The 14,688-nt window shown below is 33.1% G+C and overlaps 1 pseudogene; it reads left to right on the top strand.

Moving 5' to 3' along the window:
• Positions 1-6,896: 6,896 nt before the first annotated feature.
• On the top strand, positions 6,897-9,881 carry LOC142525553 (ACT domain-containing protein ACR4-like; annotated as a pseudogene).
• The last annotated feature ends 4,807 nt before the right edge of the window (positions 9,882-14,688 follow it).

The following is a 14,688-nucleotide window of genomic DNA, read 5'->3' as shown; positions in this document are numbered from 1 at the left end:
CACTTGTCTCTCAAAAGCTTTTTTTTTCTCTCCCTCCAAAAACCCTGTACGGCTTTGAGTCTATCCCATTTTATATCAATGGCTTGGCCTAAAAGATATTCCATAGAAGAGTCCTACAAAATATGGAAAAAGATTTTCATTGGATAAAACTCTTTTTAACAAGGATAAAATATTTTGGAGATAAAAATCATATTAAAAACAAATCCTATAATATCTAGATATAAATCAAGCAAGATCTTATCATCTAGAAATAAATCAAGCATGATTTTATAATCTAAAAATAAATCAAACAATAATCTAGAAATAAGTAAACCAAGATATTATCATTTAGAATTAAATCAAGCAATATTTGATAATTTAGAAAGGCAAAATCTTAAATTGATAATATCAATTTAGCAAAATAATAAAGGAATAAAATATTCCTTTCAAGTAGAATATTAAATGGCCAACTTTCTCACATTTGAAACACATCTTGTCCTCACCGTCGACTCTTTATTGTAATGATTGCGTCATCTTTTTAAAATTTCGTGGATTCTTCCTTAGGAACTTGCTAAATTTCTTCACGAACAATTACATTGCATCACTTCTCAACTACTCTTTTGACTTCTCTTTCAAGACAAATTGATCAATTGATGTACCACCCAGAGCTTTCGTCAGTTTGGTTGTTAATTTATCATCAGTTCTTGTTTCCAGTTCAAATTCATATGCTTTAAGATCTGCAAACAGATCGTGAAATTCAAGCTTGTTAAGGTCTTTTGGTTCACGCATAGCTATTGTTTTGACATCCCATTTTCTTGGGAGTGTTCTCATGACTTTCAATGCTATTTCTCGAATGTCATATTCTTTGCCAAAAACAGCCAGTTCAATAATGATGTTGTCACTCATTCATCAAAGTTTGATGTCTTGGATTCGAGATTGGGGAGGCACGTAGTACACAGCCAGATGTGGGGAGTTCTGTTAGTAAATTGTCATATGCTATCATGAGAGCTGTTATTGCAGGACTCAAAAGGGATAGGCCCATGGATTTTACAAAATACATATTTAATAAAATAAAATACAAAATTTTCATCTTCTGATTTCAGAAAAACTAAAATTTCAATGGTTTTTAGAATTATTTTCTGATGGCGGGTGTGGTCAAAATTTTGCCAATGGTGACAAGGAATGGTGACATGACTATTAAAGCTTCAAAAAACTGTCTAATCGAGACCAACTTCTAATTAATTGATGTACAGCGGAGATTAGAAATTTGGAGAACGTTAATTGTTAGGCAGGAAATTTGATTTTTTTGGGAATACAACTGTTTTGATATACCAAATTGTGTTATTTTGTTTTGAATTATTAAGTATTTAAAGTATGATTTTTTTGCAATAACTTTGATTTTTTAAGTTTTAGTCTTATTTCTATGTAATGTTGATATGATACCAAAAAATACTGAAGTGGCGGACGAAAATATTGATGCAATATGAGATAATTATCGAGCATCATGTCATCAGCTGTAACAAAATAGGCAAAAATAAAAAATTAGTACAAAGAGATCAAAATTTGAAAACTTAGTGGATCAAAATCCAAATACAAGTTAGTTGACAAAAAAATTATTTTCCCTAAATTTTATTAATTGTTTTATATTTTACCGAAACTTAATATATTTTTATCAGAATATCAAGTCATATCTAGTAAAAATAAATAAATAAATTATAATTATATTGTTTGAACAAAACTTTATCAGTTCTATCTCTCGCAAGTAAAGTTGTAAATAAATTGAGTCGGCTCACGATTGTTTTTGAGTCGTCTAAAAAATATTTGATTTGTATTATAAATTATCGAATTCGATCCAAATTAGAACATGATCGAACTTTTTTCTAGTTGAACTCAAGCTCAAATTATTTTATTTGATAGCTCGCGAAATTTAATATTCCATTAGTATAATATGACTATATATTAAATAAATATATTTCAAATCATTATTTTCGTGTATATCGATTACATGTTCGAATATTTTGAGCCAAACTCGAATTCAAACCTTAATTCAAACCGAATTCAAGAAAAATATCAAAAAATTCGAGTTTCAAACCAAACTCATCGTCAAATATATATATTCGACATTTTTTTATATTACGTTCGATTCGGTTTTTTTACACCCTTATTTGCGAGTCCACCAAGCTTATGAAATTTAAATAAAATAAAACAACTAAAAAGAATAAATTGGAAATTTATTTATTTCTTTAAATTTTATTTTGACACGAGCCTATTAAAGTAATAAATAGGATGGCCCTACCGAAATTAATCGATTATAACGAACCAACCGTTATATACTCATTCGTACTATCTTTAAATAACTATAATTATCAGTTAAACTCCACATTTATTACCCTTCCCCCACAACCTTCAAACTTCTTAAACTGCAAAAACCGTAACGCCCGTCGGGACAACCTTAAAAACCCGTCCTGTATTTTCAGAAAATTCACGTATTTTTACACTGCACAAATTTTACCATACAATATGTGTATATTAATTGACTTTTAAAGTAAATATAAATAAATATTTATATAAAATATAAAATATATTACATAATTACTATATTACAGAATACGTTCCCCTCACAATTAAGGGTTGCAGGGGGAAAGGATAGTCTGGATAAAAAAACATATAGTCTAATTCATTGACAAAATGTAGTAATTATTGCAATCTCATACATTATAATATAGTATACATATAAGAGTATGTTTCTTGTGAAACGGTCTCACGAATCTTTATCTGTGAGATGAGTCATGAATCCTACCGATATTTACAATAAAAAATAATACAATTAGCATAAAAAATAATATTTTTTCATGGATGACCTAAATAAGATATCTGTCTCACAAAATATTACCCGTGAGACCGTTAGAAGCATAAGGACCCTAACATTACATTTTTCCACTCCTCTGCTACTACTCTTCGTTAAACCAATTTCATAAAAGGAGTATTCAACTCTAATGGTGACTGTTGTTCTTATGATCAAAGTTAAGAAAAAATATATTTTGATAGTTTTATCATAAAGTAACAGAAAAATCTTGTTAAATTAAAATTTTAGCCATCAAACAAATTTCATGTCATCATATTTTTATAACATGATTTACATTGGTAAAACATGATATTACCTCAAAATTCTAAAATAATAAGCATATTATATTTTTATACAGTTATGCAACCTGAGAGTTTTTCTGATATAAAATGTGACATTTCCGAACTAAAAGAAGATAACTATAAAATATGAAAAGAACGAATTCTTCTTCACCTGGGATGGATGCATATTGATTATGCTATACGGAAAGACAAACTATCTGTTATTACTGAAAACAACATTCCAGATGATGTTGATCTTTATAAAAATGAGAGCAATCTAAGAGGAACCTGTCTAATGTTCATAAAGATCAAAATCTCTGCTAGTATGCGTTGTTTCATGGGTCAGCATAATAATGTTAAAGAATTGCTGAAGACTATTGATGAACAATTTCAGTCTTCAGATAAGACACTTGTCAATACCCTGATTATGAAATTCTCTTCATTAAGGTTCACCGGCGTGAGAGGTGTACAAGAGCATATCATGAAAATGTGGGACATAGCGGCTCAATTCAAGACACTTGAAGTGGAAATATCTAAAACTTTTCTTGTCCACTACATTTTATGCACTCTTTCAAAACAATATGGACCCTTCAAATTTTCTGACAATACACATAAAAATAAGTGATCAATAAACGAATTAGTGACCATGTGTGTTCAAAAGGAAGGAATGTTGTTAATGGAAACAACTGATAATGTTTTTGTGACTACACAAAGAAAGTACGAGAAACAAAACAAAGTAAAGAGAAAAAGTAAAAGAATAATTTCACGTCAACTTGACATCAAGAAAGAATCCAAATGTTTCTTCTGCTAAAAGATGGGACACATGAAAAAATTTGGCACTAAATTTAAGGATTGACTTGAAAAAAAGGTATTCCTATTTCATTTGTCTAATATAAATCTGTTTTGATTGATATGATTTATCACACATGGTAAATTGATTCTGGTTAGACAATCAATGTTATAAATACCTTGCAAGATATGCAAAGCCTAAGGAAACCTCTAGGAAATGAGCGGAACATCTATTCATGAAACAATTTATCTTCGCATGTGGAGGCTATTGGGACTTGCTATCTTATGTTGGATAGTGATTTTATTTTAAAGTTGGAAAAGACATTTTATATTTTTAGTTTTTCTAGGAATTTAATTTAAATTTCAAATCTTATACTTCTTATTCATTCCTTTCAGTTTTTGGATAAATCAACAAATTTTTTAATAAATCAAATATTTGTTGGAAATGATACAATAATTGATGGTCTTTTCTCTATTTTCTTACAAAATAATAACACCAGTATGCATATTCAAAGATGTGTTATAAATGAAGTTTTCTCTATATTGTGGTACCAGAGATTGAGATACATCTCCATAGAGAGGATTAAAAAATTAGTTAATGATAAAGTAGATAGTACTGTAGACTTTACTAATTTTAAGGCTTATGCGGACTGCATCAAAGGAAAGTAGACTAATAATTCTAAAAAAGGTGCCTATCCAACACAAGACATCCATGTTTAGTGAAAGGAGTTGACCTATTAATTCAACCCCTGTAAATGATCTTGGTCTCGATGACGCTTTAATTTTGAAAATTTGGGAACTTATTAGAGCTTCAGGTTTTTTTTTAATCTCTTAAGAATATGCGGAGAACGACTAATAGAACTGCAATCAATTATCTCAAAAAGTTTGTTATTTTTTACTAACATAGAATGACATCATAATGGGTTTTTCTATTTGGGTTGCTGATATTGTACCTAATGACTTATTTGTTTTCATCTGTTTTCTTCTTAAAAAAAAAAAAAAGTACATTTCGGTTTTTCTATTATTGTAGATTTTCTAAGATTTAACTGTAAGGAAATTTGTTCCGTTTCTATATAATCTAAATGCGCATATTACCCACTGTAAAATAATTATTATAAAAATCATGAATTTTAAAATAGCTAAAGATTATCATAATTAAATAATTATTACAATGAATTACTAAAAATATTATAAAAAATTATAAATTAATTGTTAAAAATTTTACAAAAATTTATCTATAAAATGCTCTAATTTTAATATTATGTATGCAATTTTTATATAAAAAAAATTAATAATCCAAAATATTTTGATTTGTATGTACATATGGCATACAAGTTATACTAATCTATTATGTTCTGGAGAATCAAATGAATAATTTTGAAAAATACACTGCAAATCCAAAAAAAAAATAAATTATAACATTATATTATATATATATATACATATACACACACATGGGTTTGTATAGTATAATTACTTTTACGAACTAGTATTATCTAAATTTATAGATGATAAAAAAAGAAATATTATCTGTAGGGATGTAATCGAGTTGAGCCGAGCCGAACTCTTCAATGTTTGAGCTTGGTTCGTTTATAATCGAGCCGAACTCGAGCTTTATTTAACGAATATATGCATGGCTCACAAGCTTATTCAAGCCTTTATCGAGCCTAAACAAGCTTAATAAATATGAATTATACATTTAAATTTTCATTAAATTAATTAAAAAATAAATTATATATTTAAAGAAAAATATATTATTCTTATTAAAATTTGTAAATTTATTATAATAAATAAATTTAATAGATTTTTCTATATATTTCATAAATAATATGCAAAATCAATAAATCAAATATCAAAACTATTATTTTTTCATCTAAAAGATTACTCATGAACTTACCAACGAACATGTTCACGAGCTAATGAGCCGAATAATGTAAAGCTTGAGTTTGGTTTGTGTATCTTAACGAGCCTCATTAAACGAGCTCAAACGAGCTTTTGTCGAATCGAGTTTCGAAAAGCTCACGAACGGTTTGTTTCGTTTACATCCCTAATTATCTGGAAGTCACGGGGACATTTCATGTGATAAACCCGTCTGTTTTGTCGATTACATAAAATTTATCTACACGAAAATAACAAATTCTGCACGATATTATTAGACTCAAAAATCAATTGTAACAAATTATGTTCGGGGAATTAAAAAAAATAAAGAGTAGGTTTCTTATGAGACGGTCTTACGAATCTTTATCTGTGAGACATGTTAACCCTACTGATATTCACAATAAAAAGTAATACCCTTAGCATAAAAGTAATATTTTTTCGTGGATGACTCAAATAAGAGATCTGTCTCACAAATTAAGAGTCGTGAGACTGTTCCACACAAGTTTTTGCCAAAATATAATAGTAATAATGTAATAATAATAATAATAATAATAATAATAATCGGTTGTTGTATCTTCCAGTTTAAGTCGGTGTTAGCTAAGACACCCCAGGAACATTAGTTCACGATACAGGCGCATTTTAGCAGGACCTACCTGTCAGAAGTTCAAACACGTGGGTCGACTGCTAAAAGGCGCCATACAGATCTTATATTCAAACGACCCTCCCCTTCTCGGATTTCGTGAGACTTTTCCTTTTTAACAATAATAACGCACTATAATATATTATATTATTGACAAACAAATAACATAATTATTTATGTCAAAAATATTATAAATTTTCCACTAAATTACACCACCATCCTAGCACAAAAGTCGACTCAATATATTATATTTCATATAAAAACTGTTTTAATTTTATATAAAATCATATTTGCATCAAAATTTAATATATGTATACTTTATTTAATATAAAAAATAACAGGAAATAATAATATTTGGGTCGAATTTCCTTTCCGTGCTGAAACTAGAAATTACCTGACGCGAACCTGCTTATATATATTTATATGTATAAATATGTATGTAATGTATATATATATATAGCTCGAGTATACCAATTGAGTGGGGAGTAAAACTGCGGGTTTATTTTCTTATAATCGATGAAATAAAGCTGTCTTGAGATTTCTTGATTCTCTTATATCATATTGATGGGAACTATATATATATATATAAGATAGATACGTCAAGATTTGATATTTTTCTTCCGACAGTGTTTATTTCAATATCGTTTTTGCCTTAACAAGTCAATAAAATCTCGGTAAACAAGACAAAGAATCCTCAAAGAATTTCAAAGGGTTTGTTCCATCTTTACTTCTTTTTTTTGCTTCTTCATTTGCTGATTAATTTGGCACATCAAAAGTTTCAGTTTTGTTTATCATATTGTTTGGGGTTGTTTTGTTTTTGTTTGGGTTGGAGTTGTTTCTACTTTCCCAGTTAAGCGTGACTACTTTAATTTATTCGAATATTTCACTGTTCTCGATGCGTTCTGTTTTTTGAGTTTTGGTGTGTGTGTGTATGTGTGTTTTCGGGCTGGTCGAACTGTGATGTCTTTGATTGTTTTCACACCTCCAAGTGTGTGTACTGTGTGTTTTTATTTCTTGGTATGCTGCCTGAGAGTTTACTCTTAAGGTTCACTTTGTTCCAGTCAAATGTTGGATGGTCTTAATTTTCTTCTACAAAAGCCAAGAGTCTGTTGCCCCCACCAGATCAGGAATAGGGGCAAGAAGCCTAGTAGTTATGGTAGATCAATTTCAAATTTTATGTGTAATTTTTTCTGACCCCGGCTTGTTTTTTCGATTCCTCAGAATCATTCTATGATTTAGTATATGTTTACGATCAGTTGTGTATTTCTAAGTCCACGAGTTCTTGAAAAAAGATGCAAATTTTTTTGTTTCTGTTTCAATCCGTTTCCTCAGTGGCACCATTTAGTTTTCCACGAAACATGGATGATGAATACGAGAAGTTTATTAGGAGAATGAACCCCCCAAGGTATGTATATATATATCCTAATTTATATATATATATATATATGTGTGTGCATATATATGTTATTGCAATGCAAGTAAGTTACTTGATTCGAACCATTACTTGTCGCCAGAGTTGTCATTGATAACAAATCGTGCAAAAATGCTACGGTTATTCAGGTACGTCTAGATTCGAACTTTTTTTTGATTTAGTCTTGATGTCTGTGGAGTACTCTGCACTAGTGATTTTATTTTTTGTTTTCCAAATTTTTATTTTTCGGTTAGGTGTTTTGATGCAGGTGGACAGTGCTAACAAATGTGGTATTCTTCTTGAAGTAGTGCAAGTCCTTACTGATCTTAATCTCATTATAACCAAAGCTTATATAACGTCTGATGGCGGGTGGTTCATGGATGGTAAAGCCATTTTCGTATCAATTTAACGAAAGATTAAATTTTCTATGTTTTATGGAGTTAAAATAGAATCTTGAAGTTTTTTCTTCAACCAGTTTTCAATGTCACTGATCATGATGGAAACAAGATAACAGATGCAGAGATTCTGAGTTATATTCAAAAGGTGGTGGTATATTCTTGGTGCTAATGATGGTGATTTTGACGATTTTGTGGATGTATATGAGTGTGGATTGTGATATTTTGCCTTTCATTTTCAGTCACTCGGTCCTGATTCTTGCTTTGCAACCTCAATGAGAAGATCCGTGGGGCTAACATCCGAAATGGACCACACCTCAATCGAGTTAGTAGGGAGTGATAGACCGGGGTTACTTTCTGAAGTTAGCGCAGTTCTAACCCACCTCAAGTGTAATGTGGTGAATGCTGAGGTCTGGACCCATAACACGCGTGCAGCAGCCGTAATGCAAGTAACTGATGAGGTTAACAGGAGGGGCGATTACTGACCCCGAGAAACTAACCTTGGTTAAGCACCTTTTATGCAATGTTCTTAAGGGCAGTAACAAATCTAGAGAAGCTAAAACCGTGGTATCTCATGGGGGGACTCATACCGAAAGAAGGCTTCACCAGATGATGCTAGCTGACAGAGATTATGAGCGAATGGGGGACGATTCTTTCAATGATAAAGAGAGGCCGAGTGTTAATGTTGTCAATTGGAATGATAAGGACTACTCGGTGGTCACGATCCGGTGCAAGGATAGGCCGAAGCTTCTGTTTGATGTTTTGTGTACTTTGACGGATATGCAGTACGTCGTTTTCCACGGAAGCGTCGACGCCGAGGGACCCGAAGCTTATCAGGTACTCGATTTGTCCTTATAGATAGATGTTCGAGGTCATATAACATGATCTAAAAATTATTTTCGCGTTCGTGTTTTTAAGGAGTATTGCGTAAGGCATGTCGATGGATCACCTTTGAAATCAGATGCCGAGAGACAAAGGGTGATTCAATGTCTTGAAGCAGCAATACAGAGGAGAGTGTCCGAGGTAAGAATTAACTTTGTATCTTCTGTCTATTTTCTTGTATGAATTTTTATTCCTTAATTTGTCTCAATTTTATCCCAAGGGCTTGAAGCTAGAACTCTGCACAACCGACAGAGTGGGGCTGTTATCCTATGTGACACGTATTTTTCGCGAAAATAGCTTAACCGTGACCCGAGCCGAAGTGACGACTCGAGCCGGCAAGGCCGTTAACACGTTCTACATACGCGATGCGTCGGGGTACACAGTGGACCCTAATATCATAGATTCAATACGACAAACGATCGGGCGGACGATCCTTCGAGTAAAAGGCTGTCCAGAAGAGATGAATCAAGTCCCTCAAGAATCTCCGACTAGGTTTCTGTTTGGAGGGCTCTTCAAATCCAGATCATTTTGTAATTTTGGTTCGATAAGGTCTGATTCTTGAAGCCTTCAAGATAAGAGTAACGTAAGACACGGGCAGAAACCCCGTTGGACCACAAGGTTACATGTTTCATTTAGGTTCTCATTTGTTTAGTGAAACATTCCACACTCGGGGAAGAGTCCTTAGCATATTTTCGACTACGAGAACAAAATATCTCCAGCATTTTTCGGTTTCATATCAATATTTTATGACACCAATTCAGTATTTTTTAACGCCGCTTCTGCACTCCAACAATGAATAAGAAATTCAATACATTCATAGAAAGTCAAAAGTTCAAGAGATGCAATTATAATTTTGGTGTGTATTTTAAAAAAAAGGACACAAACCAAATCACGTCTAGTTATTGACATGCGTAGACGATATCTTGATTGCAAGCAGAGGTAAAGTACAAATACAACGATTTAAGGCTAGACTGAAGTAAGAATTTGAGATGAAGAAAATTCATGAAGCTGTAAAAATCCTAGTCATGAAAATTGCGAGTGGCATGAGAAATGAGCTTTATGTATCTTGTCAGTTATGTGATATATTTTGTTTAAAAGTAAAACATGTGAGACAATATATTACCGTAAATTTGTGTTTATCATAATTACGTGTTGCGTGAAATGTTACAATATTTCTGACAATATACATCAAAATTTATAAGTTGGTACCACAAATTATCTTTAAGTACGTACAATGGGACATAATAAATTTTGCACGAGTATAAATATTTGCGCGGTGCCTCAGGGCATAAATAATCACTATAAAACTAACGAGTTTACACAAAAACTAACACTGGTGATTTTAATCAAAAACCAATTTCCTCAACACGCTGAGAAAATCAAATGTTTCCTAAAACAAAGAACCGTACTAAAACAGTATTTAAGGAAGCAAAACACGATGCCAAAACTGGAGCAACAAAAACAAATTTTCAGCGAACTCCTTACAGTTGTTGTCTGCGGATATCTCCAACAATCACGGCAAAATGTGGATTCAACACTCTTCGATCAGCAAAAACTTTGTAAATTATTTTCTCTAAAGTTTATGGAGGTGCAATAGTTTGTATGTGCGTCTACGTCAATCACCACCCCTTTGCATGAGCTGAATCCACTTATTTATAGCCCTATGGTTTATCAAGAAGGAAATCTACACAATATGAAAATCAAGAGTTTTATTAGATATAAACTTTTTTAAATCAATAATACCATATCATAAAATTCTTATCATAAATATCATATCTAGAAAGACAAAACCCTTTAAACCTATATTTCACACAATCTTATCAATAAGAAAATTAAATTTAAAGAAAATATTATTTCAAGAAATAAATTATATTTTGGAATTCAAGATTATTTTCCTTTCAATTACCTCTTTTTTGCTTTTCTGGACAAAATCAGCACAAACACTATTTTCCATATTAATTCCATTTGATCTCCCCATGTATATGAGAACATGTCTCCCCTTAAATTAGATCAAGTTAGCATTCGTGTTGTCAGAATTGTTAGCAACACATGAGGCAACACAGGAGAGAAGCAAAACATTCACTGCATAACTTTTAGGTAGAACATGAAAACATAAAATCAAAGCACCATAACAATAGGAAAAAAAATTATCATAGAGCATTTGGAATAATCACTGATCACTGTCAGTGTCATCTCTTTCTCGTGTTCGGACGGACCATCTCCATCAGTTTGTGCTTCACTGTGATCTTCTCCTTTTTGTCCAAAATGGACAGCTACCCCCAACACCAGCCTATAGTCTGTTACAAGATTCTCATAGTAAGTCAGGTCAGCCTTGGCTTGAACAATCTTTGCAAGAACATGATCGATTTTGGCTTGGATGACAACATTGGAAAGCATCACATATCCAGTGGGTATGTGAGTATCAGGATTGCATTGGGGGGATGTCAGAGACAGTAGATGCAACACGAGACTCAGACCAAGGTAGGTCGATCTTCTTGTTTCTTTTGAAGAGGGCAGGAACAATCTTCAGCAGTTCGCTGAAATCTGATGATTGCTCGTCAATATCTCGAATGAATCCTTGAGATTCAAGGATGCCATAAATAAGCGAGGGAAATGGAAGCTTAGATGACTTCATTCCGCCTTCAGCATATTGGAGGCCTATCTTGAATACCAGTCTTCCAAAGTTAAGCTTGATAATCCCAATTGCAAACAATGTCAAAGCTTGAGTTTTTGTTACCATCGTGAAGTTAGTAGAAGGTGTCTAGCTCCGAATGGCAACTTTATGAAGCACATAGTAAAGTGAGGTGAGATTCGTTGCAGAGAGGCGTTCTGGGTGCGCAGAAAACTGTTGAATCAATCCTCCTGTCAGTACTGAAGTTACCTTATTAAGATCTGGTTAATGGCCATCAACGATCTCAGGGGTGTTATAATAGGCTTTGATGACCTTGAGATTTAATTTGTACACCCTGTCACGAACAAATACTCGGCCGAACTTTGCAGACCTCTCATCACCTACTCCTGGTGATATGTTGGTGTAGAACTCAAGCACATGTTTGCGACAAAATGGTAGCACAACAGACACGGTAGAGAACATACCTCGTGATCTGAGGAAATTCACCAGATTGTTTCTGAAAAATGCTTTCATGTCGACATTTCTTTCTTCAAAAAGGTCACAGTTTTCATAGAGTGACCACTGTGAGAGAGCTTTCTCGGTATAGAGCTTTGTACTAAAGGTTCTGTCCAAATCGTAGTCGCTGAGACCAGTGTTGTCCGGGATGTCACAACATTTGTACTATCAGAGGAAGCACCTATGCCTTTATCAAACATTTCATCAGTGCTCTTTGAGGAGGATTCAGTGGAAATTGAGGGGCGATTATCTTCAAATTCCTGCATCATCTCAATATCGGGTTCTTCATCATATTCTGAGGAGCGGATGCAGAGGCAGAGTGCTTGGCTTTCTTCCAATTGGTTAGCACTTGAGCCAAGGAAACCTCGTCCTAATCGGAGAATGTTGGTTCCTTGTATTCAGATTGTGGAGCATCATCACCAGAGCTCGAGCCTTTCTGATCAGACGAGGAGGAGGAGCTCTTTTCGCGGTTTTCGATGTGGTATTCCAATTGCCAGAATGAGTCGTCTCCGGAAGTATTGTACATGTCAGCAAGTAGCTGAGGGCTCACCCTTGTGACGAAACCTTTTGTTGGTGGTGAAGTTGGATTATAGCCAGCTTGCCTCTTTGATCTTCTGGCAATTGGTTCCGATTGAAATACTCGATTTTGCACAGTATAATCCGGAGGATTATCCACATCCAATTCATTCTCCGGCTCGCCTGAGGCTATTGTTTCGAGAGGAATTGTCGTTTCTGCAACATGGTTGATTTGCATGTTTGGAGGAAGTGGGTGTTTCAACAGATGTTGCGGGAGCGGGGGCAACATTCTCCCTATGACCCATCTTGCTTCGAATGTCCAATGGATCGTAATTGTGTCCTGCCATTGTAGAATTCAAGGGGATTAAACGAGAATAAAGAGTATTTCGAAAGTATTGCGAAGAGGAAAACCTCGGGAATAACAAACAATTTTGCTGAGAATTTGCAGAAAATGTGAGTAACAATGAGAGCCTTTCTGGATTAAAGGATAATCCCACATACTCAGTAACGGTAACAAAAGTTGACAACCATCAAATCCTAACAAATTGCTCGATTAGTTTCCAACGGTAAAAAAATTCTAACTGATGAATATTTTCCGAATCTTGCTACATGATTTTATCCAGCATAATTGTTTTCAAAAACTAATTCCATATTTAAACTCCTCATCAGTCAACACACTAAACCATTGGAAATCATAGAAATTAGATTTCTAGCAAAATCGTGTTCTTCACCGAATTTTCTTTGTTTAAGTACTCATACCCTCTCGACTCAACAATATTCACAGTAATATGTAACAGAATTAGAAACATGAAAACAAGTATGATATATGTTTACGAATGAGGTGTTTTAACTGATGTTAGCAACATTTTCTGACAACATGTCCAATTCAAAAAAGATAGTTTGACTTTTCTACACACTCATAGGCTTGTTAAGTTACTGAATATAGAAGTGGTAGTTCCCACACTAGAATAACGGTCTTCTCAGGACTCTTCTAAGTAGCTTTTTCCATTTTATTCTATTTTGACTTCTGTATTTAATTCAGAAGATGTATCTCTCACACTAAAAAACAATCTTCGTTGGACTCTTTTAAGTAGCTTTTTCCATCTTTTGTCTTCTGACACCGAAAATAGTTTTTTCTTATTTTCTTAATAAGTCACTTTTCACATGGGACATGATTCTAGAGTTCAAGTGTTTCCCTTACTACTTGAGACCTATTCATGTGCGTTGATAGAACAATAAAAGTAAGGAATTGTCAGTACAATAGAAGATTGTGTAACATAGTGAAAACATATCACATAACAGTATGCATGCAAATGCAGAATGTCTAAGTCCTAAAAATGCACATGCGTAAGAGATGTTGTAACATATGAGACAACATCCATGAATGATCAGATTGCACACATGCTGAGAAATTTCTTGAGGTTGGAGAATATCTCAAAGTCTAATGCTTTAGTTAATATGTTTGCCAATTGGTTATTTGTACCAACAAATTCCACGCGGATCAAACTTTTTTCTACTAGATCTCAAATAAAATGATGTCGGATGTCAATATGTTTTGTTTGAGAGTGTTGTACTGGTTTTTTTGAATATCAATTATACTAGAATTATCACAGTACACAAGTAGGGTTTCACTCTTAAGTCCATAGTCATCTACCATTTAGTTCATCCACAAGAATTGAGAGCAACAACTTTCAGCTTTCACATATTTAGATTCAGCGGTTGAAAGTGACACACAATTTTGTTTCTTACCTATGCCACGAGATTAAATTATTTCAAGATAAAAACAAACACCATATGTATTTTTTCTATCATCTAGATCACCGGCCCAATCAGCATAAAAAAACCTACCAAATTGGAGTTAGTTTCTTGAGTGTATCATAATCCTAAATCAATTGTTCCTGCTATGTAACATAGAATATGCTTAACAGATTTTAAGTGAGAAATT

Source organism: Primulina tabacum, chromosome 14, assembly GCF_025594145.1.
Source record: "Primulina tabacum isolate GXHZ01 chromosome 14, ASM2559414v2, whole genome shotgun sequence".
In the NCBI taxonomy this organism is placed as follows: Eukaryota; Viridiplantae; Streptophyta; class Magnoliopsida; order Lamiales; family Gesneriaceae; genus Primulina; species Primulina tabacum.
The sequence above is the reverse complement of the archived record's forward strand: the minus strand, read 5'-3'. Positions and strand labels throughout refer to the sequence as shown.